General features: G+C 38.2%; 1 long non-coding RNA gene across 2 annotated transcripts in view; it reads left to right on the plus strand.

Annotated features, from left to right (window-relative positions):
- The window catches only part of LOC105240896, a 68120-nt gene that overhangs the window by 1075 nt on the left and 48786 nt on the right, over nt 1-18259 (plus strand). For both annotated transcript variants that reach the window (XR_004628762.1, XR_004628761.1), the window contains exon 2: nt 15632-15796. This is a non-coding gene — a long non-coding RNA (uncharacterized LOC105240896). The remainder of the gene's footprint in view (nt 1-15631; nt 15797-18259) is intronic.

Raw genomic sequence — 18259 nt, forward strand, 5'->3', positions numbered from 1 at the left:
AAGGCGCGGGGCAGGCGCGCAGGGGGAGGCGGCGTGGGTTCTTGGCACAAGGATGGAGACCCTAGACTAACCTTTTAAACTTTTCGTTAGTACCGCACTCCACCACCTACTTAGAGGTATGTGCGCGCCCCTCACCCCTGCGCGCTGCCACCTCCACCCCGCAGCCTCGCACTAGCCCTTACTCCCACCTCCTTGCAGGTACCCCCGCACGCGCCCACGCGCGCACCCACCTTGGCGCGCGAAGGCCAGCCCCCCCCCCAGTAGGTGCACCCGCTCCCGCCTCGTCCCCGCTTTGGCATCCTCTACATCGTCGCCTTCATCCCTCTCTACAGAGGCGCTCCCCAGTTTCGCCGAGGGCATGCCCTTAGTGCTTTAGGGGCCTGTAGTTTTAAAGACTCGACAAATTGGGAAATTAGGGTCCTGCTTCACCCCGCCCCGGCCCACCTTCTGTTTACTTTTGCCACGTGGGCTTGGAAGGAGAGGGATTCTTACAGATCCAAGATGAATTTCTCACCAGTGACTCTACTTACAAGTAAACCTGCGCTTTCAAATGCCTGCATTTTCTCCAGTAAGATCCTCTATTCTGAAAAAATTTCTACCCGTACGCATAATTAAGTAATGAAGAAATCGACCCATAAAGAACTAAATTCCAAGTGACGGACACTCGATATTCCCAGACGTTCCGGATTCTATACCTACGTCCTTCCATTGACAGATTGTCTTTTCTATCGCCGACTACATTTAATTCTCCTTTTAATGCCCCTTTTCTAACCATAAAATTTTAATTTGCAGATAAGAATCAAGAACAAACTCATATATGAATCGTTACATTAGTAGTTGTTGAGAATCGACCTCTACATGAAATTTTCACGTACTCACATTCAACTTTTAAATAGATACTTCGGGCACATCTTTTGAGTCAACACAAGTTATTTTGTATAGCCCATTTTCTTTTCTTTTTGTAATTTCTTTAGAAGTGAAACCTTTTCCTAATTTTATGAAATCGGAATATTTCCTTTGAAAAGAGTTAAATAGGGAACTCTTTCTATGTGTCACATTGTTACTAAGAAGAACGCGTAGAGTGTGTTCTAATGAAACATTGTATATTCCATTCTGAGGCAGAGTTCATTCAGATTTCTGATTTTGCAATGGCCAAGCAAAATCATTCATTTTTCCTTAAGCATTTCATGTGACGTTGAATTTCTGTCTTTTCCAACTGTACCCTAATGTGTCATCGAGGTCTTGGCAATTGTTAGTGGACTTTAAGCTGTTTGGGAGGTCATCTTCTAATCTTTTTTGTCAAGTCCAGAAAGTAAAGTTTTCCAAAGACTATGACATATATTATTTATGCAGTGCACAGTGCAGCAGAATTGTTGAAAGCATGGGCTTTGGAGTTGGACAGATATGATTGAATCCTGACTCTATCCCTTACCAAGTGTGTGGCCTTGAGCATGTTACTTAACTCTGTGTATCATGTGTTAAACACCCTCTGAAACAAAAGGGTTGTTGTGAGGATTCAATGGGGCACTAGGTAAATAACCAGGTAGCTATTACTGTTACCAACAGAAAGCCATCTACTTCCAGAAGTTTCTCTTAACTAGAAATATATAACTAATTATATGCTTTCTTATATTGAATAACATGTGGCAAATATTGTATTCGCATGGGTTTGATATAAATATCTGCATGTTTCCTTAGTTGTTTGTATTATAATTGGGAAAATGATCTTTAAGGTCACTCCCTTCTCATTTCATCTTCTAAACCTCTCCCTCTGTTGTAACAGGTGGTTCTTGTCTATCTGGAATCATACTTGGCTTGCAGTTGGTTTTGCAACAGGCCCTGAACCTTTTCTTGCCAACTTCTTTCTCTGCACCCTCACCCCACCCTTAACCACCACAGCATTTGTTAATTTAAAAGAACATACATTAACTCCTCTTGGCTTTTGTGACTTTTCAATAGCAAAAGGAAGTAAAATTCTGAAGGTCTCCAACTGTAAAATATGTTAATGAGATTTTATATTGTTGATTAAAAAAAAAACCTCTTGCTTGGTTGCTATTTCTGGGAAAGAAAAGATAGCGTACACACAACCAGTTGTTTACTGGACATTAGTGAGTATTTGTATGCGGAATTCGGAACCAGCTTCTATTAATTGTGTGCCTTCTTGAGATTCTTTCTCTAGGTGTGGATAATCTATTTTTAAAAGGTAATTTGCTGTTTTAACACCAGTCAATTGTTACCAAATTCCTTACCCTTTTTTCTCAAACTAGAAATAGCAGCACTGCATCCACACAAAGAAATTCTTGCTTCCTTGACAGAGAAAAAAAGACTAATAGAACAAGTTCCACAACATGCATTCTGTGTTAGAAAATTGACTTGATTGGCCTGGGCACCTGCTGTCTAACTCAGTTGCTCAGTCTCTGAGCCTCTTAGGGCGGAGGTAGCTTCCTGAGGGCTCGGTCCGTTAAAGAGCTGACAACAGCAGCTTGCTTTACAATGCAAATTTCTTATAGTGTACTAACAAAACAAAACAACAAGGACAAAAAAGGTGCGTTCTGAATTTCCTCTCTACTTGCAAAATAGGAAATTTTCTTTAAGGACTTGATACTTTAACAGAAATTGTTGTGATACATATTGCTTTGAAAGAATTATAGTGGTGCAACAAAAAACATTAAATCATGGCCTGTTGTTTCCCATCTCCAAAAACGTATATCTAAAGTATGACATGATAAAGATTCTCTACATGCTTAAAAGACAATTGACCTTCAAACAGCACAGCAGTCATTGCTGTGAAGGGACTTTCTTGTTTCTCTTGTCTGGTGACATTACAACACACCATACCAAGGTACATGTTTAACACAGAACACTAATTTTAAAAGTTTCCAATAAATGAAACATTTAGACATAACACTAACTTATTGATATAAGTGTTATTATTAACAAAAACCATTATTGTCTAAGGCCAGGGATCGTAATACAATGAGGTCTTGATAGAGTCTCTTTTATTAATATGATTTCTATTTTTTTCTGACCTTATTTCATATGGCTAATTTCTCTTTCTATAATTTGGAAATTTGTAAGGAACAGATACAAATGATATAATCCTAACTTCCTCAAGTCAGGTGCTAGCCAATATGTATACTGATACAATGGGCGCAAAATGAAATGTCAGATAAAACTCAAAAGTCTAATCCTGTTAAAATATTGCTAAAGGCATTATAAAAAAGGATATTAGGATCATTAGTGAGACAAACATCCTGGAAATGCTTTCAGAAGTATTGCAAATATGTTGCTAATATCAATCTCTTTTCTCCTCAAGAATTCTGATTTCACAATCTAGTAACTACTTTTTAAAATATTCATCCAAATTTGGTAGCTCAATACCCCCACTTTTTTGAGAGTATAATTTTTCAACTTTGATGATGAACTTGAGTCATGAGTAAATTTTAACTATTGGTAATTACCGCAACAACACCCTTTGCATTTATACATGATTTTATAGATTTCAAAGCATTTTTTATACACTATTGTTTTCTTTGGTAAAGTTATCCTATTATGTTTAATATTCAAATCATCTGTCATATTCAAATTAGCATTGAATCTAATTCCTATCTTATAAATATGAAAAATGAGTTTAAGTGACTTTCTCAAAATCATACAGCCTGTACAGAGAGGAAGCAGCATCTCACAAACTAGCTTTGTGAATTCAAGTTCAGGCCTTATTCATGACACCAAAATTAGCCTTATATCTTTTCCTGTTCAGCTTCCTCTAAATTGTTCTTGCTATTAATAGTACTGACTGATATAGGAATCCTTCCTTCAAAACTCACAATAATTTTCCATCATTCTTCATTACTTAGGAAAAAAACCTTGGCATTTACATTTACTCATTTTTAGGACTCCAAAGGTAACACTATTGCTTAAATACTGGCCACGCACCAAGCATGTGGATAATTGTTTTACATTTATTATCTCTTTTAATTTAATGCCTATTAAAACCAAATAATGTAGGTATCGTTTTATTGAGAATGAAGGATTGAGTAAATTTGGTTGGGATTAAATATTAAAGAGCTGGAACCAAGGTCTAAATCTAGGTTTGTCTGGTTCTAAAGCTCACGTCCTTGCAAACTACTGTACTGTCTCCCCACTTTAGCGGATCCAGATATCTGTGTTTGCACCATAAGTTCTTCACACAGTTAGCAGTTCTTAGCAATAATATCAGTATTCTCCATCTTTAAATTCCCATATTTAAATCTCGTCTATTAGGGTTTTTCTCATCATTTACTCTCTCCTCTGTTTCTTTAGTTTCCATTTCATGTTAGGAAGTTGGCTTGCTTGAACTCTTTGGAACAATCATTACGTTTGTGTAATAAAAGTGACGCCACAGCCCTGTCCACCCCCTCCCCACCACCACCACTTTAACATATGTCTTACCTCACTAACATACTGTTTGGAAAGGTAAGTTCTGCTATCTGTTTTCAATATTGGTGTGGTAAAAGGGAATTGCACCCTTGATCTGCTCCGGACTTCCTGGAATGACTTTGAGTTCGTTCCCGCCAAACAGGGAAGCTGGCAGGTGGAAAGAGCGCCACCTACTGAAATTGTTACTAAGACATGGGTCTTTGGGGATAAAACACTCAGCGTGCGAGAGCACCAAATCTTTCCACTGGGAAAATGAATCAGAATCACGTACGGAGCACTTGAAAAATATGCATAACGAGGTTCCCCTCCTCTATCCCGAGAGTCTTTTGGAGATTCTGACTAATGAGGTCTGGCATGGGGTGAGGTGGCAGTGTTTTTTTAAAAAGACTCATGGACAATCAGATGCACAACTCTGCTTAAAAATCACTGGTGTAGCTTAATATGTGACTATTAATAGTTAACAGGCACACAGTGTTGTCATTCATAGAATGTCCCATGACGCAAACAGTGTGTACCCTGTATAGTCTGGTGGAACCCTCACACCTTTGCAAAGATCCAATAAAGCTGCCTGTGACTCTGTATTTCAGGTTGATTGAATTCATCTAAGTTCTTCTGTGACTGGTAAAAATAAATCTCCTTTGAGGAAAATATAAATAATTAGCAGCCAAAGAATGACCCAGATTATCAGTAGTGAAAAAGAAATATTGGGGGAAATGTAAGTGATAGTACTGATACTGTGATACCCTGATGTGTTTCCATGAGCAGTTCTATTGCTTGTGTTTTGTTACACCTTTTTTTTTCTAAAAAAAAAAAAAATTAAACCATTTTTTAATCTAGGCAGTTGGACAAAGTGATTCTAATTTCTTTTTTATCTCCAAAATAATGGCCATGTAATAGTTTATGAATGTATTATATAGCTCCATGCTGTTAGTACAATGCTTCTAGAAGGGAAAGCTATAGAGATAAAACTAATTTTAAGTCCCTGTTAGGGACTATAGACTATAAGAAAGTCCCTTTCTTACAGATAGACTGTACAAAAATGAAAGAAAAATTTAAAAAGGAAGTAGGGTAGCCATTATTTGACATCTGATTTTTTTTTTCAAATATTCTAAAGTATGTTTCATTCTTTCTAGAGATGTGTGACAAAACCTAATGAGATCTGACTCATGCCCACTCAGAGCTAGTGGGAGCAGGAGAGGCCATCTCTCAAAAAATAGATGATCCAAAAATTTAGAAAGAGAAACTAGTAAAAGTATAGCTACTGAAAGTGTTAAACTTGTTCTAAGTAAATGACATGATCTAGGATTGTAGTCTAGATGCTGCTACTGAAAATCTACCAAGGAAACTGTAATATGCAGTGTCTCATTTACAATAATCTTGAAAATAGGAGAGAGTTATGATCTAATTTATTAAAAAATTTTTTAACATTAAAGAACATGTGTTTAACACATGAGGGAACATGTCTGAGAGATTAAGTAACTTGCCCAGAGTCACACAGCAGGTGATAAAATTCTCAGACTTAAGTCTTCTTCAGTATGCTTTCCACAAACCAAAGGGAAACAAATAAACCAACATTAATTCCTTCCTGGGGGCAGAAAAGAAGCTTTAGGAACTTGTGACATTGTATCTTAGGATGATACATTTTCATTCCTTGTCTATGCTCACCCACATGGAGGAGAATCCTACATTTAGGAAAAATGTGTTTCTTATATATTTTTTTAAGTAGGTCATCCATTGTGGTAGGAATTCTGTTCATTCCGAATGTGAGGTGAGAGCTAATCTAGTCCCTAAAACCATTTCTAAGGGAAAGAACAAGTTGTTCAAAGGTATGAAAGATAAAATATTAGACCTCTTCCTTGATTTCTCCTTTGACAGGCTACAGAGAAAGTTGTTTGGGGTATGAACATTTGTAAAAGAAGCAAACTTGTGGAATAAGAAGACATAGACTCACATTTTCATAAAGAGCAAAAAAAATTTTTTGTTAAGTATCTGAAATTAATGTAAACAATTCCCCTTTTATTGAGTAGTGCTGGGTGGAGGGGAGGTTGGTGGTTGATTTAGTTTAAGTCAGAGTTTCAAACTCACAGATTTTCTAATGAAACCAAAACTCAGAATGAAACTTCATGCACACAATCTGGACTGAGTGAACGGTTTTCCTCCAAACCATTTCATGAAAAGACAAGTTTCATACAATTCTAGCAAATAACAATGCTCTTCGACAAGGCTGCTTGCCAAGCAAAAAAACAAGAAACAAACAAGAAAACCAAAAAATCCCCCAAAAGAAAACAAAACAAAAGTCACCTTATCAAATAGTCTAGATCTATCTAAAAAAAATCTAATGTAGAACAAATTTTATAGAGTTGTTAATTCTTTGTGGCAATAATTGTTTTCTTGGTAGCATATATTTTTACTTGTGAATTTTTAGAGACTTCATGCATGGTAGCCTATGAGGGCACTGATTTTGGTAGTAACGCATTAAATTCAAAAGCATGGCTTCGGGTGACAAGAGAAATAAATTTTTAGTTGGGTCCTTTTGTATTGCTTTGCTCATGAAAGGGTTGTGCTATGAATTGGATGTTGGGGAGAAGCCTACAAAAGGACTTGAGATGAATGAAAACTAACCTAGTCAGGACACCTTCTCAGAAATGTTTTTTAAAAAAACTTTAGAAATGAAGCTGGCTAGTTTCACTTTCCATTGCATAAATGGTTGTTCAAGTCTGAATCTCTAATTTATCCTAGTTTCTGGTGGTGCTTGAGATACTGGTGTGTCGTTTGTATCTCAATTTTCTCATTTTTGGCGGCAGTTTAATCAGTGCATGACTAAACTGAGTCAAACCGCATCCTTATGGGGGTCTGCTCGGGAAATGCTCAAACACAGAGGGATCAGAAGTGGTTGGAAACACCATCATAGAACGCCCCTCAAATGACATACCTATTCATCCTTGTTCCACATTAGTGGTGGCATCACCCCTGCTCTGCTTTCTCAGCCTTATTCTGTGTTTGAAATTAAACTTACGTAGTGATGACCCACAGCATTATTCTCAATTCAATATACTCTTATGTCTTCTCTCATCCAGCAATATAATAGTAACAAGATGTGTCCCCTGCCCTCACAGAGCTTACAGTCAAGCGGGGAAACAGACCTGTAAATGGGCAACTATGAAGTGTTGTAAGGTGTATGAACAAAAGCGTGCAGCCTACAATAGGAAGGGTGTATAACTCATATTTGAAGGTTCAGAGACAATGTCCCTTGAAAGTAAGATTTAATCTGAGATCTTAAGAGCACATAGGAATTATTAAGTCCAGGTAGAAAGTCAGAGAAGAGTATTTGGTGGAGATGAGAAAGAGTCTGTGAAGAGCCAGGACATGATGGAGCGTGACATATTTGAAAAAATAAAACACATTCCAAACGCCATGTTTAAAAAGTCAAGAGCAAGACTGTGAACTCTGACTGCAGCAGCGTGCAGGGAGTTGATCGCCAGGGTTAGTATAAATCATAGGGAAGGGTTTGGCTTGTGGCCTAAGTGCAATGGGAAATCAATAATGGGTTTTAAAGGAGAAGAAAATGATCAGATTTGGACTTTGGAAATATCTTGGTGGTTGCAGTGGGGAGAACAGACGGAGAGAACACAATGGCAGAGGCTAGGACACCAGTGAGGAGACAGGGAAAGTCACTTAGGGAAAATGAGAGTGGTCTGCGTTAGAGAGCAGGCAATTGGAAGGAGAGGAAAAGAGAGGTCTGTGGCTATCACAGACACAGAAGAAATGGAGCATAGTAACTAGTCCTTCGAAGCTGGGGTAAGCGCAGAGGCAGGGCTCAAGGATGTCACCTGGGGTTCTGACCTGGCCAGTGAGATGGTTGTTGGTGACTTTCACTGGAGATAGAAGTAACAGGAAGAATAAACATGTGGACCTTCTGCATCGAGATGGCAGCTGAGAAAGATAACTTTGTGCTCTGAGCTAGAAGAAAAGTAGAGCTCTAGGAGAGAAACAGAGGAACGCCACCACTGAGTTTTGACAGAAAGAAAAAGAGCCCCCAGAGGAGGAAGCCAGAGGTGTGTGGCGCTGTGGGAGCCGGGCTAAGGACAAGCTTCCTTACGGAAGCTGTTAGCGGTGCACCCTACTACTGAGCTGTCACTGGAGACAAGTAAGGAGAAGTGTGCCTTGGATGTGACAGTGGTGCATTCATTGCAGTCTTTGGCAAAGTGCCATTCAGCTGAAGATTAGGGGTAACAGAAGCCAGACTGCCTGAGCCTGAAGGATAAACAGGAAGTGAGGATGAGGAGATAGGGAGTGGAAATGACCATTTAGAGGTTAGCTCAAGAGAGGAGGAAGGAGATAGCAAAGTAAGAACAGGGCGTACAGGGTTGAGGAAAGAGTTTTTAAAGATGGGAACGACTTGAGCATGTTTACTGATGGGAGAGATCAAACCGAGGGGGGTGGTTAAAGATGCAGAGAAGAGAAAACTTACTGTACGAGGTACCTACACGGCGAGGTCTTTAAAAAAAATGATTCTGCTGATAAGCTGAGGTGGGGGATAGACTAATATGTTTAGTGTGAAGTTTTCCTTACGTTTCTTATGGTTCAGGTAGGGTGTAGTCCGTAGTCATTGACAGAGGTTAAAAGACTTCATTTCACTGTTCTCCACCAGATCTCTCCCTCTCTAGTGGGTCCTGAAGATTTTCTTCATGAGTTTTTTTTAAGATTTTTTTTAAAAGATTTTACTTATTTATTTGACACAGAGAGAGAGACAGCCAGCGAGAGAGGGAACACAGCAGAGGAGTGGGAGAGGAAGAAGCAGGCTCCCAGCGGAGGAGCCCATTGTGGGGCTCAATCCCACAATGGGCTGGGATCACGCCCTGAGCTGAAGGCAGGCGCTTAACAACTGTGCCACCCAGGCGCCCCTCTTCATGAGTTTTTATCATTGCTTTGGAGAAAGGGAGAAATGGGGCCCATGAAATGTACTATGAATTAAATGCTGATGTTTTGGGCAACGCAGGGGTGGTGTCTGTTATATAATATAAAATTCTAGAAGTCAGAGCTTCCTTTAGAACACAAGGGCATATTGTAAAACACTATAGGGGTCTACATAAAGTTACCCTACGGCGGCAAGTGCATTTCCTTTGGGTGACGTGCAGGGATGGCTATGATCCCTAATCCATGTTTCCTACTAGAGTCTCAGGTCTGTTATCCAAGAATAATCATAAGAATACGTATCAAATAATGATTGTCTACTGAGTGCTGGGTACAAAGTATGTATTATTTTTATATTCTTATAAGAATCCTGCAAGCTAGATATCATTATTTTTAGTTTATAGATAAGGAAAGGCTCAGAGAGAATAAACAAATTTCTACAAAGAGCTAGTAAATGGCTCAACTAGCATTAGAACCCAGACTTGTTTGTTTCAGGGTGTGAGCCTTTTGCACTGAGTAACATGAGGTGTCCTGCAGAAACAGAATGATTTTTGTTCTGAATTCTTTCTTTCATAGTCATGTGTTGTTATACAACTAAAATATCTTCTATGTTAGAAAATAGTGGACAACTAACATAAGGAAAAATTGGTATTGGTGTACAAAGGAGAGAGAGTTGGAGAAAAACTGGATCCAGAAATACAGAGACTAATGGGAGAAAAAAATCTTATCCCCAGCATCACATATTCTTTCAGCTTGCTCATTTGTTCACACACTTCATTTCTTCATTCAACGAATAATAATTTATAAAATTTTTTTATAGTTTTAAAAAATTTATTTGAGATAGGGAGAGAGGAAGAGAGAGAGAGTGCACACACTCAAACAGGGGTGCGGGGGTGGGGAGCAGCACAGGGAGAGGGAGAGGCAGACATCCCACTGAGCAGAGAGCCTGACATGGGGCTGAATCCCAGGACCTTGAGATCGTGACCTGAGCAGAAGGCAGACGTCCAACTGACTGAGCCACCCAGGCCCCCCTAATATTTTTAGATTTATAGACAGAGATATTTTGTCCTCATAGAGCTAAAAGTAATTTCACAATTAAATACTTACTTGCAATTATGACAAAGACCTCAAAGGAGAAGTTTGGAGGCTGTGGGGGAAGATGAAAGGAAGGGAAAAACTTAGTTAAGCTTTCCTTGTCAACTTAAGCTTTCCTTGAGGAAGTGATAATTAAGCTGACTTTTGAAAAATAAGTAGAAATGAACCTATCAAATGAGGCAAGAGAGTCTTGTTTCAGGCAGAGGAAATTGCACATGGGAATGTCCAAAAGCAGAAAGAGACATGGCATAAGGCCCATGTGGCTGGAGCCCCGTAAATAGGAGAATGTAATTAGATGATAGTTGTAAGGTATTCAGAGGGCCAACCCACAAGGCCTTGTGGGTCATGTTCAGTATTCTTTCTTATAATTATCTATTGTTTTTACCTGCTCAGGATTCACCTCTTCCCGCTTCTGTCAGGCAATGAATGATAGTATGATCTACCCTTGGGCAACCAGTCTTTAAACCATGAAGCTCAGGGATAGCTAGTCTACCCTGAGCTTCAAGGGTGAGCACTTGTTAAACCAGCCTTGACCAATCAGAGAATAACCTTCTTGTCTCCCTAAAGGAACTGCTAAGAGGGGGAAACATACAACCCAAGCCAGGCCAGTCAGGACCAATAGGGCTAACAGAGCCTTTTTCAGGTATTGTGGTGAAAAGTATTCTCTTTCTGTGGGGATTGCTGGCTCTGTGGAATTTAAACTTAAAACAATGGCAACCAGAAGGGAAAAGTTCAATTCTCTCAAAGGAAATGTCTCTGGCGATGTAAGCTGAGCTGAGAGATGAAGAGATGGGTCCAGTTGACATAAATGAACAGATCTACTCTGTAACTTTTCAAATTGTGAAACAGTAAATTTCTCTTACCAAGCAATCCTGTTTGAGATATATTTTAGTCGCTCAGATCTGGAAGAACCTTGATTTAGTTTTTTAAACATGGTACAAGAATTGAAGTGTGGTAGGTAACAGACTCTAAAATGTGCAATTAGCTGAATCTAGGTTGGAAAGATGCCATGATGATCCCTCTTTCTTTAGCGGAGAAATTAACACAGCAATTGATTAACTTGCTATTTGTGGTATATTGGGACTCAGAGCCCAGGCCTATGAGACTGGAGGTTGGAAGACATGTTTGAGAAAAAAAAAAAAATCAGGAATGTATTATTCCTTCATGTGAGGTTTAGTGAGCTCCTTCAGAAAAGGGGCAAACTGCAGTTAAAGTTGGCTTGCCTGGAAGCAGTAAAAACAATCAGAGCAGACCGTTAGCCCTTATCCTGAAATCCAAAACAGCCAAGAGTCAGAAGCGTTTTAACTGTTTGGGGTTTGAAAGTCAGGTCCTCTCCTCCAATCTAAATTTAGTGCTAGTGAATTTGGGGAGGGTAGAACTGAACTGGAAAATAAGATTGGAAACAGAAGCCCTACCCACTCCTGTTGACAGAACATCAAGGTCAATAGTTAGAAGACAGAAACAACCTGATTGGAATCTTGAATCAAGGATTAGGCCTCCATACTAACTCTGGCTTTTGTTGCTAACTCACTGAATTTACTGGAAACAAATAGATTGTAGAGTTTACTAAGCTTTTAAGGAACTTGGGTTACCAGAGAAACTCAAACACCCATAAACTCTGGGCTGTGATTGCTCAACCCCCAAGGCAATACTTAGTGGGGATCTTAAGCCACACTAACAGAAGCAGCACTATTAGTCAGATATGATAATCAGTAAGTAAATGTTCCCCGTGCCTTTCCCAGCTGCGGCTATATAGGACAGATTACAAGGGAAATTTCCCAGAAGACAGATCTGAAAGCAGAAAGAAGGGATCCCCAAGAAATTCGCTTTGAGGTCAAGACAAGGGATGCCTCTACTCCTGTCCAACAGGAGAGTATGTATACAGAGTATGTGGCATACTGCCCCTCCTCCCATTTCCCCTTTTCCAAGTAGAAGTTTTTATGGTAGTTATTTTGTTTCCTCCTCATAAATGTATATTATGTTTGCTGGAGATGGTTAAATGTATCATTTTACAGTAGGTTTCTGAACCATGAGGAAAGTGCATTAAGGAGAGTCTGGACTCAGGCTGGATGTAGTAACTGGATAAAACTTGAGTAGTGCTGGTACATATGTTTTTGATTCCATCGGATATTATTGCCTAATGTAGGCTTGGGGAATTTAAAAAATTTAGGTATAAGAAAAATATATGTGGATGTTAGGTAGCCAGGAGGTGAACTGTAATAGCTATCTTGTTTTGGCCTATCCAGAATCCGTTTCTCATAGGTTCACTACCTGATTTTCTCAGGGAACTCTTCTTCCCTCCCCACCCACCCCACTCTCATTACTTGACTGAGTGAATCTAAGTTCACTTTCAGCCCTAGAAGGTCCACATTGACATGGACCTGGCCAATCAGACATTATAACCCTCTGACTTAGGTGATTGCTTTTGGACATCTGAACACAGGTTCATCTGCAGGCCAGTTAAATCAAAACCAATGAGGCAGTTCTGGGACTAGGCTGGAGGTATTTTGTTTCTGTTGAGATTGCTGCAAATATAGACTACCAGCTCGGAGCTTCTAGCACCTGTCATAAACGAAAAGCCTACCTGACAATAGAGCTTAAATAGACAAAATGAGAGCAGACTGATATAAGACCTCGTGCTGGTGACAGCATTTGAGCCGCTTCATCTAGCTGAACCCAATCTACCCTTGACATTTTGTATTATGTGAGTTAATCCCCTGCCCTCCCAAATTTGGGGGGCGGGTGGCAGTCTCATTTATGTTGGGTTTATTTTCTTCCCAACTGAAAGAATCTTTAATTCAGAGCAATGGGATGTCATGAAATGGATTTTATCAGGAGAGCAATGTGATCAGGCTTGAGATTTTTGAAGACTGAGGTTTGATTGAGTAACTCTTCTTGAAGGAACACCACTAAAGCCTTTCCCATGTCATTACCCAAAAGTAATAAAGAAGAAAAATCAGTCAGCTTACTGGTTGTACCTATATTTGCACCCAATGTTTGTAGCAAGACCAAATGTAACTGTGGTTTAGGGGTCATTACTGGGGACAAGGTAGACAAATATTGAATATACATAATTTTGTTTACTCTTATTTAGGGTCTGCCATTTAATCTTCTTTTCCTTGGCACGGAATTCTATCCATGAATACTTTTATACATTTACCAAGCCAGTTAGCATTTCACAGATGAAATGACTAAATTTCATTCGCTGGTTGTGAATTAAAAATTTGAGAAGACGGTTGGTAGGACTCCTTTATCTTTTCCATGAAAATGTGGAAGAGAATAGGCCCATTAATTGCTATAATTATCTATAGCAAGATAAAGAATTATTTGTTAGCATTGATTATATCACACGTGCATGTATTCATTAAGACTAAGAAGAAATGTTGGTAATTTTCTCCTGAAGTTAGCAGTGTCTGGCTGTCTCCTGGAATATCATGTAAACCAACCTGTTGTTGTTGTTGTTGTTGTTGTTTTTTAAACAATCTTCTTTTAATTTTAGCCAATAGTTACCTATTGGTAAAGTATACAACTATATATCACATTTTTAAAGGAATTTTGTTGCCCTCTGTTTCATCTCCTTGCCCCACAATGGGCCAGACTGTGAACACGAGGGTATTAGACAGCTTTGAAGCCAACCTTTACAGGACACAGAGCAACAAAGTAAAACTAACTTGGATCCCCGAGTGACCTCCTGGATTGGAGCCACCTACTTACCTTGGACCACATATGAGAAATAAATAAACTCCGTTCTATCTAAAGCATTGTATTTTGGTAGGACTTTATTACATCAGTTTAACATGTACCCTAACTATATATATACATGTCTATCACATACAGTGGAGTATTATTTCCAAATAAGCAGTGGTATATGTGATGTGTGTGTGTGTGTGTAGCAGATTAAATGACCAAAAACTAAACAAAACCCAACTTGTCCTTTATTTTCATAATATGGAGGAATCACCCTCCAAGGCAATGGCTGTCAGCCTTTAGAATGCATAAGAATTTCCTGGGAAGTTCATTTAAAAAGATAATTCCTGGTTCTACTCCCAGAGATTCTCATCTACTCAGTCCGGAATATGGTCCAGGAGTCTACATTTTTAAACAAGCATTACAGATAGCTACATACAATTGGTCTGAGAAACTTTATGGATAGATTTGTCGACACTGTCCACAGCAAATTGTATGTGCTTTATCAAAAGTAGGAGTATGTAACAGACTAACAAGGGATGTTTCTAAATTCACAATTTTTTAGCAGAAAAATTTGATTTTGATTTCTAAGCTTGTAAGTAATGATTTTATAAAGTTACTCTTATAAAATCAGTTTGGATTTAATTCTATCTAAGATACACACAGAGCTTGAAACACTTGATTCTGTATGTTCTAAACATGATTGAAACATGCTAAAAGTATAAATATATAATGAATAATTGCATTATGGGAAGTGACTGAGAATCTGAAATGTATCAAAAAGGTATAAAACAAGAGATAGAATTTTTGCTGCAATATTCATTTCTGTGTGTAGTAAATAAAGGTTCTAAACTTTAAATTAAGCAAATACAAATTTAAGGATGGAATGACAAACTTAGTATTTGTTTCTTGGGTATTTCCATAACTTTCTGAAGCAGCAAGAGGTAAGAAAACAGGTAAGAAAAAGGAAAGGAAATACTAAACTTAGCCTCCTATCGCTTCAAATCCTCAAATCTAAAAAGGACTTAAGAGAAAATTTTATCTGATAATGCCCCAGAGGAAAACAAAAGCCAAACAGGGGTGGGGGAGGGGAGCAAGCCCTCAAACCACGCTTTTTTTTCTTTTTTTTTTTTTTAAGATTTTTTTTATTTATTCGACAGAGACAGAGACAGCCAGCGAGAGAGGGAACACAAGCAGGGGGAGTGGGAGAGGAAGAAGCAGGCTCACAGCAGAGAAGCCTGATGTGGGGCTCGATCCCATAACGCCGGGATCACGCCCTGAGCCGAAGGCAGACGCTTAACCGCTGTGCCACCCAGGCGCCCCTCAAACCACGCTTTTTAACTCTTTCCCTCATTTTTTAAAAATCATGTGCCCTCTACCTCTAATATATATTTGCTATGAAGAAAAAAGGGTCTATTTTTTCAGCTGAGAATATATTCCACTTCCTCAGAATGCAAGAAAAACATAAAAAGAGGAAAAGAGGGAAATTATGACCTAATGCAAATTTTTCTTCAAGGTAGCTATGTTCACTTCCCGGTGGGACGCAGCTGACACGGGGAGGCCTGAGTGGCAACCAAGCAGCCAGCGTGGTTCTCTTCCAGACAAGGGGCTCTAAATGCTTCTCTCGCTCAAGGCAGGAAACAAGTGGGACTTCACATCTATGCAACTTCAAAGTAAAGAGGTGAAACTTTTCACACATTGATTTTTTTCATGGGTTTTTTGAATGGTTAAGCAGTTTGCCTGCAGTGGACATTTAAAATGCTCTCTTTGGGTGTATCCATTCCAGTGGAAAGGATGCACCTTACACTCTGATATTAATATTATTAGTGAGTATAAACCTTTTTTCCCAAGAAACTCAAGAATTGCTTTGTATAAACAGACTTCTAGAACCTGAAGTCTTGCTTGGTACAACTATAAGAGCTATATATCTGGATTTGGCTAAATTATTATGATCTACTGTGCAGTTATCTACTTTATAATCACAAAGCAAAAATTGAAAGTTGGGTATTTACACAAAGATACTCTCAGTGTCATACCACTATGAGGAATAATTGTGTAACATAATGTCAGTAATATGTCATGTGTCTGATGGAAGATTTTCAGGAAAAATAATTTTGAGAAAACCAAAGCAGGTTTTGTTAGTGGGTTTTTGTATGATTTTTGAATAAATGCTATTGATATAATTTTGTACTTTAAAATTAAGTAGCATAAAACAAGTGAAGGGGTTCAAGAGTTATAAAATGAATAGTCATGGAGATGAAAAGTATAGCATTGGGGATATAGCCAATTAAAAATAAAAAAGTAAATAGCATTTTTTCCCCATTCAATTTTGCCACCATATTACTACTTTCTAGTTGTGAGATCTCATGACTTCATTATCATTAGAAAAATCTGGAAAGCTCTGATGATATAATACCCTTGGCTTCTCATTATAGTCCTCCTGTGTCACGATGCTAACCCTTACATATATTTTGGTTTGTTACTTACATTCCATCCCCAAATGCTTCTCAGCTACAAGATTTCCTTCTTAATAACAACGTTCTTTTTTGTCTATGATTGTCAACACTTTACTGAGGAAGAATGACCTAAAAACCTAGATCACTGAATTTTGTGGGTGACATTTTGTTTAATGATTGACTAAGATATTTGTGTCAAAAATATTGACAATATTTTGGGCAATTCATTAGACCCATTCTCAGAAGGAAAAAAAAAAAAGAAATACTTTCCTTGAGACTATTTACTCAACAAATTCATGTCTGAACATGTTTAACTGTTTCCGTTTGAGCGGCAGTTGAAGAGGGTAAGCATGGAGACTAATTTACTGTTTGGCAGAGTTTGTTATTCAAAACCAGGCTTCTGTGGCCAATTCTAAGTGGCCGAGGTTTGGGGTAACACTTTTGTGGTTTTACAAGTGATTGTCCTTAAAATCTGAGTTTCTTAAGACGAATCCACATATGCATCAGTGAAGACCACAGCTTAAGAGTAACCTTCCCACTCCCCTTCTATTTTAACCAATACATAAATGTGAGTTTAGCCACAAGAAATTTGCTACATCCATAATGGCATGGTCCTCAGGACATCTGCCAACTATTTCAAAACATAGAGGGCATTGGCTGGCATCAGTGAGACAAATGGTATTTAACTTTGAAATCTGATTTTGTAAGTGCTTTCGTTTCTACTAAGCCTCATGGAATCTCATTCAAATATGTTTTGCAAAAGTGTGGTTGCTACCATATTGATCTCTGAAAAAAGACAGGCACTTTCCTTTTTAGAGGAGAAGATGTTCTCATCACATTAGGTTAAGGTCAATTTAGGAACCCCAAGTACTTTTCATTTCAACATAGATTTTTCCATCTGTCCTGTGGATAGCTACCTTGGACAGGAAGAACATCTACAAAAGTAAATATTTCATTAAAAAGCCTGGATTTCCCTAGAGAAAGGTAAGTAATTAAATTTTCTTTGTTTCATAAAAATTCAAAATTATGATCACAGTTTATGACAAAAGAGACATTCATTTCCATAGGTCCAAAAGGGTGTTCAGAAATTGTCCCCACACAGCTTACATGAGGGATTATACTACCTAATTGGATAGCCTTCTTTTCTCCCATAAAGGAGTAGGGTAAGATTTCTTATTAAAAACATGTGCCAAAGATTTTTTAAATCCAGGTCTATATATTATTTACCACTTAGAAAGATAATTATATATAATTCCCTTCCTAAAGTGGTTTAACAGCCCTTCTCAATCAAGATAAACCTTAGAAATCAATCATAAAGCTAACAAAGTCAATATCTATATTATATAATGGAACTTTTAATTTTATTTGTTTCTTACATTCTTTTTGAAAAAAGATATTTGATCCATAAAATGTAAGACCTGTCAGGACTTCCAGAATTTTTTTTCATGCTAGAATATTATGTACAGAAGTCCTGGAACATGGGAAAATAGTGGCATTTAAAGTTTTTAGATCATTGCAACTTTTAAAAACCTAGCAACTTTTCCATGATGTTATTTTTTAAAAAATGAACAATAGTTATTTAATACAGAAGGTATACCTCTGTTAGGGACTTTAATAATTACATTAAACAACTTTTAATTTAGCAAATGCCAATTAATTCTTCTGCTTATTAGTTTACTTTTTAGGTA

The sequence above is a fragment of the Ailuropoda melanoleuca genome, chromosome 11, assembly GCF_002007445.2.
Source record: "Ailuropoda melanoleuca isolate Jingjing chromosome 11, ASM200744v2, whole genome shotgun sequence".
In the NCBI taxonomy this organism is placed as follows: domain Eukaryota; kingdom Metazoa; phylum Chordata; class Mammalia; order Carnivora; family Ursidae; genus Ailuropoda; species Ailuropoda melanoleuca.